Here is an 11549-nt window from a genome sequence, read left to right on the forward strand (position 1 = left end):
AGTGGTACAGTGAGCTCAAGGGGGCGGTGCCGGGAGGCAGGTGAGCCACAGGTGGTGGCGACTGACTGATGACGCTGTCTCTTTCTGTTTCTCTATATAGTGAAGACAGAGTCGAGCGGGGACGGGGAGAGCTGGACTGGAACAGACTGTGTTCCTTGAGTTCATAACTGTCAGTAAAACGCAATAATAGTGAGCACAATCATCGTGTGTGTTGTGTACTTTTACACCTTTCTAACAATCCTATTTATGTGAAGTTGGGATAAGGTTCCAAGAAACTTAAAACCTCTGTGAAGTGTGAGTGAGGTCAAAGGTCATGAAGCTCAAGTGTCAGCATTGTAAGTTAGCTTTTTAGGAGTTTCACCATTTTTCTGTTGGTAACAGAACATGTCATTACCTTCATCTACCCCATGATTGGTTGTAAATCTGAGGGTGATGGAGACCAATTAACTTCTTTTGATGAAATAATATATACTATGTTTGTTGACTCCAGAAACACCAACAGTGACATCTGGAGGAGGTTCCCCACATGTTTTGTTTTTTGTTTTTTTGATTTTTTTTTTGTAATGTGCGTTACACGTGTGGCATGCCACTATACTGTGGAGAACAACAGTCACTCCTCCATCTTTCTGTTGGTACCAGGCTAAATAGTTGGAGTTATAAACATTCTGACTGGTCCTACACTTGATGCTCACAGTTGCTCCCACAGCAGAGCTCACTGCTCCAGGCTGAGTCACTGTGATCTGTCCTCTGGACTCTGAGGACACAGAGACAAAAACATAAAGCAGCTTCATGGTTTTGTGGGCTTCATTTCAGAGGGACAGATGTTGATAGAGGAGAGGAGTTTGATTCTCTGGACTTTACCTGTGAAGCAGCAGCAGAGGAGAGTCCAGATGAGGACGCAGATCAAAGTCATGTTTTTGATGAGGAGGATTTCTGTGGCTTCTGTTGTGATGAAGGACAGCTGTCAGTCATCCAGTGTTCAACTCTCAGGACTATAAACTCTCCCAGAGCACTGGAGCATGGTGCTGCTGATGCAAAGTGCCTCTCTATGGAAATCATCTGACTGACAGAAACATGCAAGTTAGAATAGAATAGAAAGCCTTTTTTTGTCACTATAAAGTTGTACAAAGAGATACAGAGAAAATGAGACAAAGACACAAAGTTGCAGGGGGAAAAGTGCCAGAAACACATTATATTAGATTAATATTTCAAACATGACAAAATGCTGATCTTACAGCAGCAAAATGTTTGTATCTCTACAGTTTCAACATTTATTATGCACAGAGTGGATAGTCAAAAAAATTGAATCATCACAAATACATTATTTTATATTTATTACTATTACTTACTTTTTAGTCTCATTTTATTCTCATTGTCACGGTTTCTGAGGCAAGCTGCATGGTGTTATGAATGAAGGACCCAAGATTCAGGCACAGGCTGTGATGCGAGTGAGCTTTTATTCCAACAGGTGAAAACACACAAAAAAAGTGAGGATGGCGAAGATAGAACTAAGGCTACGTTCACACTGCAGGCGAAAGCTCATCAAATCCGATTTTTTTGACCCTGTCTGCTGACAGATGGAGAGAATAGTCAGACTGTTCCCTGTTTGTGAAGGACTGCTAGGAAAGTTTAACATAACTAACTGTCTGTCCTGAATCAGTCTTATTAGGTAATGTTCAAATAATGTGATCATCCCAGTGTTTTCAGTGTGGGAGAAAGTACTCAGGCCTTCAAGTTACACACTGTGAAAGGCAGCAACAAGTTTAATGTTCAGAAACCTAAAGTCTGTAAAAATAAATGTTTGTTTCAGTTCTATGAAGCTTTGAGTATGTCATGGTTCGTTGTGTGGCAGGCAGGAGAAGGACCCAAGATGCAGACTCACAGACACGGGGATAAACTTAAAGAACACAGCTTTAATGCTGGCACGGTAGAATACAGGACATACAGAACTAACTGGGAAAAGTAAACTAACACTCGCAGGGAGACACAGGAAGCTCCACACAACATGAGGGAGAACGCGACGCCGAACAGAGGAAGACGCAGACAGAAATACACAGAGGGTTAACGAGGAAAGTGGGAACACACGGGGAACACAGGTGACACAGATAACCATAACGAGACAGGGCGGGGTGAACATAACGCTGACGGGTACAGGCACAGAGGTTCAGACAGGAGGAGAGAGAGCACGGGAAGAACGCAGACATAACGGGCTGGGGAAAACATAGAATAAAGCACAAAGAGAGACGAGGGCTCATAAATACACAGAGGGGCACACAGGGGGTAAGAGTCACGAAGGGAAAACACATAAGGAACAACGTAACAGATCAACCCAGGAAGCATGGCCTAAATAAAGAACAAAATACAAAAATACATGAAAACTAAGAATACTGGGCCCACATGGCCCAGGACCATGACACCACCCCCCCCTAAAGGGCTGGCTCCTGACAGCCCAAACCCGAGAAACAAAAACAAAAACAGAAAACAACCCACCCAGGGCGGGAGGCGGGGGACCAGGACGGAGGGACCAGAACGGGAAACAAAACAAACAACAGAAAACACAGGAGCACATGACGGTAGTCAAAATAAAGTTCAGGGGGCCGACCCAGAGCCCACAGGCACAAGAGTTCACGGGTCACACGGTCGGGGGGCCGACCAGGCGGGTGGCACAGGTGGCAGAGCTGGTCCGGAGGCCGGCCGTGCGGAAGGCAGCGGCGGCGGCGAAGGAGACGGAGCAGTTCAGGAGGCCGGCCGCGCGGAAGGCAGCGGCGGCGGCGAAGGAGACGACGGAGCAGTTCCGGAGGCCGGCCGCGCGGAAGGCAGCGGCGGCTCTCCAGTGTCAGGCGTGCTGGCCATGGCCTGGTGGGCACAGGACCAGACGAAGCACAGGCCGAAGCCGCGACAGACGAGGCTGGAGGCTCGGAGGCTGCTGCAGCTGGCGAAGGCTCGGAGGCTGCTGCAGCTGGCGAAGGCTCGGAGGCTGCTGCAGCTGGCGAAGGCTCGGAGGCTGCTGCAGCGGACGAAGGCTCTGAGGCTGCTGCAGCGGACGAAGGCTCTGAGGCTGCTGCAGCGGACGAAGGCTCTGAGGCTGCTGCAGCGGACGAAGGCTCTGAGGCTGCTGCAGCGGACGAAGGCTCTGAGGCTGCTGCAGCGGACGAAGGCTCTGAGGCTGCTGCAGCGGACGAAGGCTCTGAGGCTGCAGCGGACGAAGGCTCTGAGGCTGCAGCGGACGAAGGCTCTGAGGCTGCAGCGGACGAAGGCTCTGAGGCTGCAGCGGACGAAGGCTCTGAGGCTGCAGCGGACGAAGGCTCTGAGGCTGCAGCGGACGAAGCACAGGCTGGACCAGGCGTAGCAGAAGGTGGCTGGATGGGCTCCTCGGGCCCTCCAGCTGACGAGGCTTGAGGCCGAACGGGCCCCTCGGACCCTCCAGCGGAGACAGGTGGCCGAACGGGCCCCTCGGGCCCTCCAGCGGAGACAGGAGGCTGAACGGACCCCTCGGGCCCTCCAGCTGGAAGAGACGGCTGAAGCAGAAGGCAGTCTGAGGCGGAGAGAAAGCTCACGCCATTCCTAGAAGGCTGAGAAGCAGCCTGTACAGCTGACGTGGAAGGAAGCTGAACGGGCTCCTCGGGCTCTCCAGCTGGAAGAGATGGCTGAAGCAGAAGGCAGTCTGAGGCGGAGAGAAAGCTCACGCCATTCCTAGAAGACTGAGGAGCAGCCTGTACAGCCGACGTGGAAGGGAGCTGAACGGGCCCCTCGGGCTCTCCAGCTGGAAGAGACGGCTGAAGCAGAAGGCAGTCTGAGGCGGAGAGAAAGCTCACGCCATTCCTAGAAGACTGAGGAGCAGCCTGTACAGCCGACGTGGAAGGGAGCTGAACGGGCCCCTCGGACCCTCCAGCGGAGACAGAAGGCTGAACGGGCCCCTCGGACCCTCCAGCGGAGACAGGAGGCTGAACGGGCCCCTCGGACCCTCCAGCGGAGACAGGAGGCTGAACGGGCCCCTCGGACCCTCCAGCGGAGACAGGAGGCTGAACGGGCCCCTCGGACCCTCCAGCTGACGAGGTAGAAGGCGGCGTGGGAGCCGCGGAGTCTTGGATGAGCTCATCCGAGCTCCCAGCAGGAGCTGATGCAGAGCCAGAGAGATTAGGGACCCCTGGCTGAATGTTAGGCTGACCAGCGGACCGTACTGCTATCGGGGCCTGCGCTACAGGCGGCACTGGAGCTACTGGGGCCTGAACTGAAGCAGGTGGCTCTGGAAACTGAGCTAAAAGTGGCTGTGGGGTAGGTGACACTGGGAGCTGAGCTACTGGAGACCCGGGTGACACTGGTGTACTGGGGTGAAGGCAGCGAGGACGCAGTCTCTCTCTTAAGGGAGGATCGAATGATTTAGCGATAAACCTTGACGGGAAAAGATGTCGATGCTGAGAATACCAGGCAGCGGGGGCTTCCAGGAGGGTAGCTGACTGAACTGAGGGTGGCAGCGAGGGAGCTGACTGGACTGAGGGTGGCTGCGAGGGAGCTGACTGGACTGAGGGTGGCTGCGAGGGAGCTGACTGAACTGAGGGTGGCTGCGAGGGAGCTGACTGAACTGAGGGTGGCTGCGAGGGAGCTGACTGAACTGAGGGTGGCTGCGAGGGAGCTGACTGAACTGAGGGTGGCTGCGAACCCTGGCGGCTCCGAGGGCCCCCGAGAGCCAGGCGTGTTCCCTGAAAGATGTGCTGACAATCGGGGGTAGGCCACGGCTTTCTCCGGAGCTCCTCCTCTACGTGGGTGCAAGCTGCTTGCTGCTGCTCACTGAGACCGGGCTCCATGATTTCCGGAGTTAATGCGGTGCCACGGCGGCGCCGGCGCCGCCCCCTTCTGGTAGCTGGCGCGATGGGCGCTGATGGCACAAATGCAGGGGGTGATGTAGCGGCGACCTCCCGGTCGTCCGCCCACATCCTTGCCAGAAATGAGGCAGGCGAAGTAAAGTCTAAGTGGATTGGAGACGGCGAGCGGCTGGTAGGCTGTGCAGCAGGTGAGAGGTCCTGCTCCGAGATGAGCCAGGGCTTCCACCGGAGCTCGTCCTCCCGATAAGCCCGCAACACCAGCTGCCGCTCCTCCTCACCGAAGTCAACAGCCTCGGGCATCTCCGTGCAGGCAGGCGGTGGCGAAGATGCGGAAGCTGATGAAGTGTGAGCCAATGGTGTGTCCGTGGTGAGCCTCACCGTTCCGACTCTGACCGCCACTGGCTCATGAGGCGGCGGGGCAACGGCGCGATGGCACGGCTCTGGTGAAGGTGCACGCCCACCGGGCCGCTGCTGCTGCGGACGGAGTCGGAGAGCGGAGACGAGAAGGTCGCTGACGAGGGGGTGCAGCGTCTCCCATAACCAGGGGAACACAGACACGCACACCCCTACCTGGCGGGCGAACTCCTCCCGTTCCTCCTCACTGGAACAGTGCAGCCACTTGTCGCATAGCGACTCCACTGTCCGGACTATCTCCAGTCTTTGTGTCGCTGGGTCCGGCATGGTCGCGTCGTACTGTCGGTCCGCGGAGGGGTTGTGAACTGCTGGGTCCATGTTGTGGTCGCGTTCTTCTGTCATGGTTCGTTGTGTGGCAGGCAGGAGAAGGACCCAAGATGCAGACTCACAGACACGGGGATAAACTTAAAGAACACAGCTTTAATGCTGGCACGGTAGAATACAGGACATACAGAACTAACTGGGAAAAGTAAACTAACACTCGCAGGGAGACACAGGAAGCTCCACACAACATGAGGGAGAACGCGACGCCGAACAGAGGAAGACGCAGACAGAAATACACAGAGGGTTAACGAGGAAAGTGGGAACACACGGGGAACACAGGTGACACAGATAACCATAACGAGACAGGGCGGGGTGAACATAACGCTGACGGGTACAGGCACAGAGGTTCAGACAGGAGGAGAGAGAGCACGGGAAGAACGCAGACATAACGGGCTGGGGAAAACATAGAATAAAGCACAAAGAGAGACGAGGGCTCATAAATACACAGAGGGGCACACAGGGGGTAAGAGTCACGAAGAGAAAACACATAAGGAACAACGTAACAGATCAACCCAGGAAGCATGGCCTAAATAAAGAACAAAATACAAAAATACATGAAAACTAAGAATACTGGGCCCACATGGCCCAGGACCATGACAGAGTATTTTGGATCAGTAGCTGCTGTGTTTGTTGCATCATATTGCTGTACTTGTTTATATGCTCTATATATTCTGAGCTAAGTTGATCTATAGTGTTACATCATATTCTATAAGGATGTTATGTGTTTGTTTACTTTCTGCCCAGTTTGACCCATTTAGCAGACGTCAGCCTGTTTAAGGCTCTGATATCTATTCTGTATGACTTAAAGCAGTTATGACATGGTCTGATTTTCTCACCCAATAAAGGAATATTTCATATATCAGTCTACTCTTCATTCTATCAGACACAGTTTTCACAGCTCGTACATTTTCTTTTATGTAAGCATTGAGCCAAATGTAATAATGCCAACATATTAAACGAACAATATTTGTCTCTTATGTATAATACATCTGTATATACACTTTTGAGTGAAGATTTAAGGTGATAGGAAATATAAATAACTGCAACTTGAACTTGAAGTTCAAGCTCACTGCTGTAATATATGTATATATATATATACACACACACACACACACATATATATATATATATATATATATATATATATATATATATATATATATATATATATATATATATATATTTCCAGTCCTCAGATACTCAACTAATCAAAGTGATGTCATGACAAAAATGAATGACCAACAAGACATTTTTTCTCCTTCATTTCTGTCACACAAAGCTGTATGAAATGTTTCTCGCGGTTAGTATCATGGTTGCTAGGCAACCTGAACAGCGCGACGCAGGCTAGACCATCCCATTTCACAAGCCTCTCACTTCCGCACTTCTCGTACTCATAGTACGCACCGTAGTGCACGTACTTCAAGCGTGCAGACCCTGAATTGGGACACAGCCACGGGCTTTACACAGAGACCTGACTGAACTGGAATAGAGGGAGCATGGGAACCAAACCTAGGAACTAGAAATCATAGCAAAAGACATAACCAGAATAACCTAAAGCATAAGATAATAATAATTAACACAAAGCACTGGGTCACATGACCCAGGACCATGACACTTATAGCACTAGAATTAAATAATAAGGGAAGGATTCTGGATCAGCATCATGATGAAAACTTGTGGCCGTAGTATATACAGTATTCTGGAGAAGGTATAAAATGTCACCGTATGTGTGTGTGTGTTTTATGCGTATGGATTTTTTAAATTATTACGCATCATATATTACTGTCTATTAAACCTGATTTTTTCATCCCCATGATAGAACAGAGAAAACCCAACTCAGGAGTGGTCCAAACATTTATAATTCTTTATTCAATCATCTTCCAGAAGAGAGAGACCCCACAAAGCCCAAAAGCCAGTTGCAAAATCTCTAGAAGCCAACAATGTGTCTCATATAGGTGTTATTTTGGTCCTTTCCACGTCACACATAGTTTCGATAAAAACAACTCCTTCTGTGTTACTAGTTCTGCTTTTTCTGTCTGGTTTCCTGTATTTTATTAATATGCCTCTGCAGCTCTGCACTAAACTTCCTGTTTCGTAACTTCCCCTTACTGAAGCCTCGGTTGCTAAGGCGACCTGTCACCCTCTGACCTAATTCTCTCTCACAGCTGGCCTTGCTTTATAAAAGACTTTATTAAAAAGTACAAAAAACAATATAATCAGAAAATAAGCACTAATAACATATATTTATTCTGCAACATGTCCAAACATGTCTTGTAAGGACATGAGGAGGAAACAGTGACAAAGGGAGCTGTGTGAGGTTATTAAAGGCAATGGATCCCTCAGCAGCTGGATTAAAAAGAGCACAGGTGTCGCGGGGTCCTCTCCTAAACTTCTCCCGAACAAATGCAGGCATAGTCAGGAAGCATTCAGTGTGGATAATTTATTCTGCCGGCCTCCCAGGTGCACAAAAGATTATTTACAAAGAAAATAGGAAACTAACTTAAGTCAACACAAAACAAACATCTATATACAAAACACAGTCTGCATGTTACCCTCTCTGTAACATCTCACTGAAAGAACCCAGGTAGGCCCTGACAGCCTTCTTTTATACCCCATGGCCCCTCCCACTAGGCATAATAGTCATCTCTTTATTATTTCTTTCACCAAACAATCTTTCCCCCTCAGCTTATTTCCAGCTGTATTCCTACAATACATATATGTATATACAGACATTTATGGCCAATTCCAGGCAGCCTACAGTGTTTCACAATAACAAAAAAAATAATGCAGTTCACGTGACCTTTCAAGCGCGCGCGAACCCACTATTTGAACCCCGGAACACCATACCATCGGCTTGCATAACCCCCGTATAATCGGCGATCACAGCGAGTCTCCGCGACCGGCTTTATTAAAGGTAAGTGGGAAAATATGTTGGCCACCCTCTGCGCTGCTCAAAATATACCTCTCACCCCTTTTTGTTTATCTGCCCGGTCGACGAAAAGACGCGCAGTAATTGTAGAAACTAATGGTGGTGGTGCGTGTATTCGCCCAGATCAGCTGTCTGCGGCCCGGGATGGTGTAACTCCGTCACATCATCCCCTTCCACCCAGAGGTTGGCGTTGTGCGGCAACCTGGAGAGATAATCTGCCACTACACTGAGCTTGCCTGGTCTGTGACTGATGGTGAATCTGAAAGTCTGCAGTGAAAGGTACCAGCGTGTCAGTCGGCTGTTATGGTCCTTCATGGAATGGATCCAGGTGAGCGCTCGATGATCAGTTTCCAACTCAAACTCCCTTCCAAGTAAATAATACCTGAGTTTCTCCAGTGCCCACTTAATGGCCAAGGCCTCCTTCTCCACCGTTGAGTAGTTGGTCTCCCGTGGTAGCAGCTTGCGGCTTAGGTATAGGACCAGATGCTCTTCTCCAGGGTCCCCTTGGGCCAGCACTGCTCCCAGGCCACTTTTGGAGGCATCCACCTGGACCAGAAATCTCTTCCTGAAGTCTGGGCTCCTGAGAACTGGGGTCGTACACAGGCAGGTTTTCAGCCCTTTGAAGGCTTGTTCACATTCCGCTGTCCATGTGACAGGATTCCGTTGGTCCTTGCTGGTCAAAGCAGTAAGAGGGGCCGCAATAGTTGCAAACTGGGGCACAAATCTTCGGTACCAGCCAACCAGCCCCAGGAAAGACCGGACTTCCTTTTTGGTGCGAGGCCGAGGGCAGTTCTGGATAGCTTCCATTTTATCCATCTGCGGGCGCACCTCACCTCTGCCCACTTGGTAGCCAAGGTAGCGGGTCTCCTGCCGTGCCCACTCGAATTTAGAGGGGTTGAGGGTCAACCCTGCCTTATGGATTCTTCTCAGGACTTCGGACAGGTGCTGCAGATGCTCTTCCTAGGTGTTGCTGAAGATCATTACATCATCCAGGTAGGCGGCACTATAGGGGTCACACCCCTGTAGTAATTTGTCCATCAGCCTTTGGAAGGTGGCCGGTGCCCCATGTAGGCCAAATGGCATCACCGTGAACTGGAACAGGCCGGCAGGTGTCCTGAAGGCGGTGTACGGTCGAGAAGACTCCTACAGTGGCACTTGCCAGTAACCTTTGCAAAGATCCAAGGTGGTGATGTACCTGGCCGCTCCGATCTTCTCCAGCAAATCCTCGGTTCGAGGCATGGGGTAGGCATCAAACTCTGAAATGGAATTAAGCTTCCGGAAATCAATGCAGATGCGTAGGGAGCCATCTTTGAAGATGATGACCACCGGGCTACACCACTCTGAGCAGGACGGCTCTATCACCCCAAGTGATAGCCAGCATCTTCTCCACCTCCTGTCGCAGTTTATCCACTAGGTGCTGTGGAACCCGGTATGGACGTTGGAGGATGGGATGTCCATCCTTTAGGCGTATCACATGTTCGACAAGGGTGGTCCTGCCGGGGTTAACTGAACACAGAGATGGAGTCTCCCAAAGGACTTGGAATAGCTCAGCAGCCTGCTGTGGGGTAAGATGAGTCAGCACCGGAGACATCGGATCGGCTCCCTGCTCGGGTTCTGTCTTCCCTTCTCTTGGCACTTCTCTTGCCATCAGAGCTTTCGCAGGGGCCTGGTGGGCACGCTCTTCCCATTCTTTCAGGAGATTCACATGGTAAGTCTGCTTCGGTTTCCTCTTTTCAGGATGATGAATCTCATAGGTCACTGGCCCCATTCTGCGAAGAACTGTGTATGGCCCTTGCCATTTCGCCAGAAGTTTACTGTTGGCTGACGGGAGAAGTAACAACACCTTTTGACCAGGTTGAAATTCACGTTGCCGGGCCTGTTGGTCATACCAGGTCTTCTGGCTTCGTTGAGCGTCTCGCAGGTTGACCTCTCCATGGTATCTCCCCAACCGATCTCTCATTTCCAGCACAAATTGCACCACTCCTTTATCATTTGGAGCAGAAGCAGGAGACTCCCAACCCTTCCGGAGGAGATCCAATGGCCCCTGCACATCCCAACCATAGAGTAGCTCGAATGGTGAGAAACCAGTGGAAGCCTGGGGAACTTCTCTGTACGCAAACAGCAGGAAGGGTAGCCACTGGTCGCAGTCTTTCCCAGTGTCTGACACAAACTTCTGCAGCATCCTCTTCAGATTTTGGTTGAACCTCTCCACTAACCCATCTGTCTGTGTATGGTAGGGTGACGTCCTGATGGCAGAGATGCCTAGCTGGTTGTGGAAGAGCTGCATCAACCTAGAGGTAAAGTTAGTCCCTTGGTCGGTCAAAATCTCATCTGGTATCCCCACCCGGGAGAACAGCTGTACTAGTGCACGCAGAACATTGGGTGCCATGAACGCACGCAGGGGGAACGCTTCTGGGAAACGAGTCGCATAATCACACACCACCAAAATGTACTGATGACCCCGACTACTTTTTACCAGAGGACCCACAATGTCCATAGCTATCCTACGGAAGGGGGTGGAGATGACCGGAAGTGGCTGTGGCAGGGCCCTGTCTGACTTGCGAGCTGGACAAGTTTTCTGGCAGGTAGGGCATGTACGGCAATATTTTTGTATGTCTGTGTACATTGATGGCCAAAAGAAACGTGAGCTAACTCACATATAGGTTTTTTGGCGACCCAGATGACCTGCCCAGGGGAGGGTATGTGCTAATTGCATAATGAGGGGTCTACAACTAGAAGGTATCACAAGCCATTGGTGGTCACCGTCAACTGCATATGTAGCGCCTCTACTCAGGACCAGTACACTCTCACTTCAAATAGAGACCCTAGACATCTTTCTAGGTTCAGGAGGAGGTTTTGTTTTGGAGACTCACAAAAGGAGTTGGCTTGGAAGTGAATAACTGGGACCTTTATTGCCTCAGTACCATTTATACACATATACAACACAATAACCCAAATTGCACGCTAATAGTGCATTTTTAAAGGTGAATACATGTAAAACAAAACAAAATAAAGACATTTAAATGGAAGATTTATACTGAACAGTATCAGAGCTCTTG

The sequence above is a fragment of the Astatotilapia calliptera genome, chromosome 22 (assembly GCF_900246225.1).
Source record: "Astatotilapia calliptera chromosome 22, fAstCal1.2, whole genome shotgun sequence".
NCBI lineage: Eukaryota > Metazoa > Chordata > Actinopteri > Cichliformes > Cichlidae > Astatotilapia > Astatotilapia calliptera.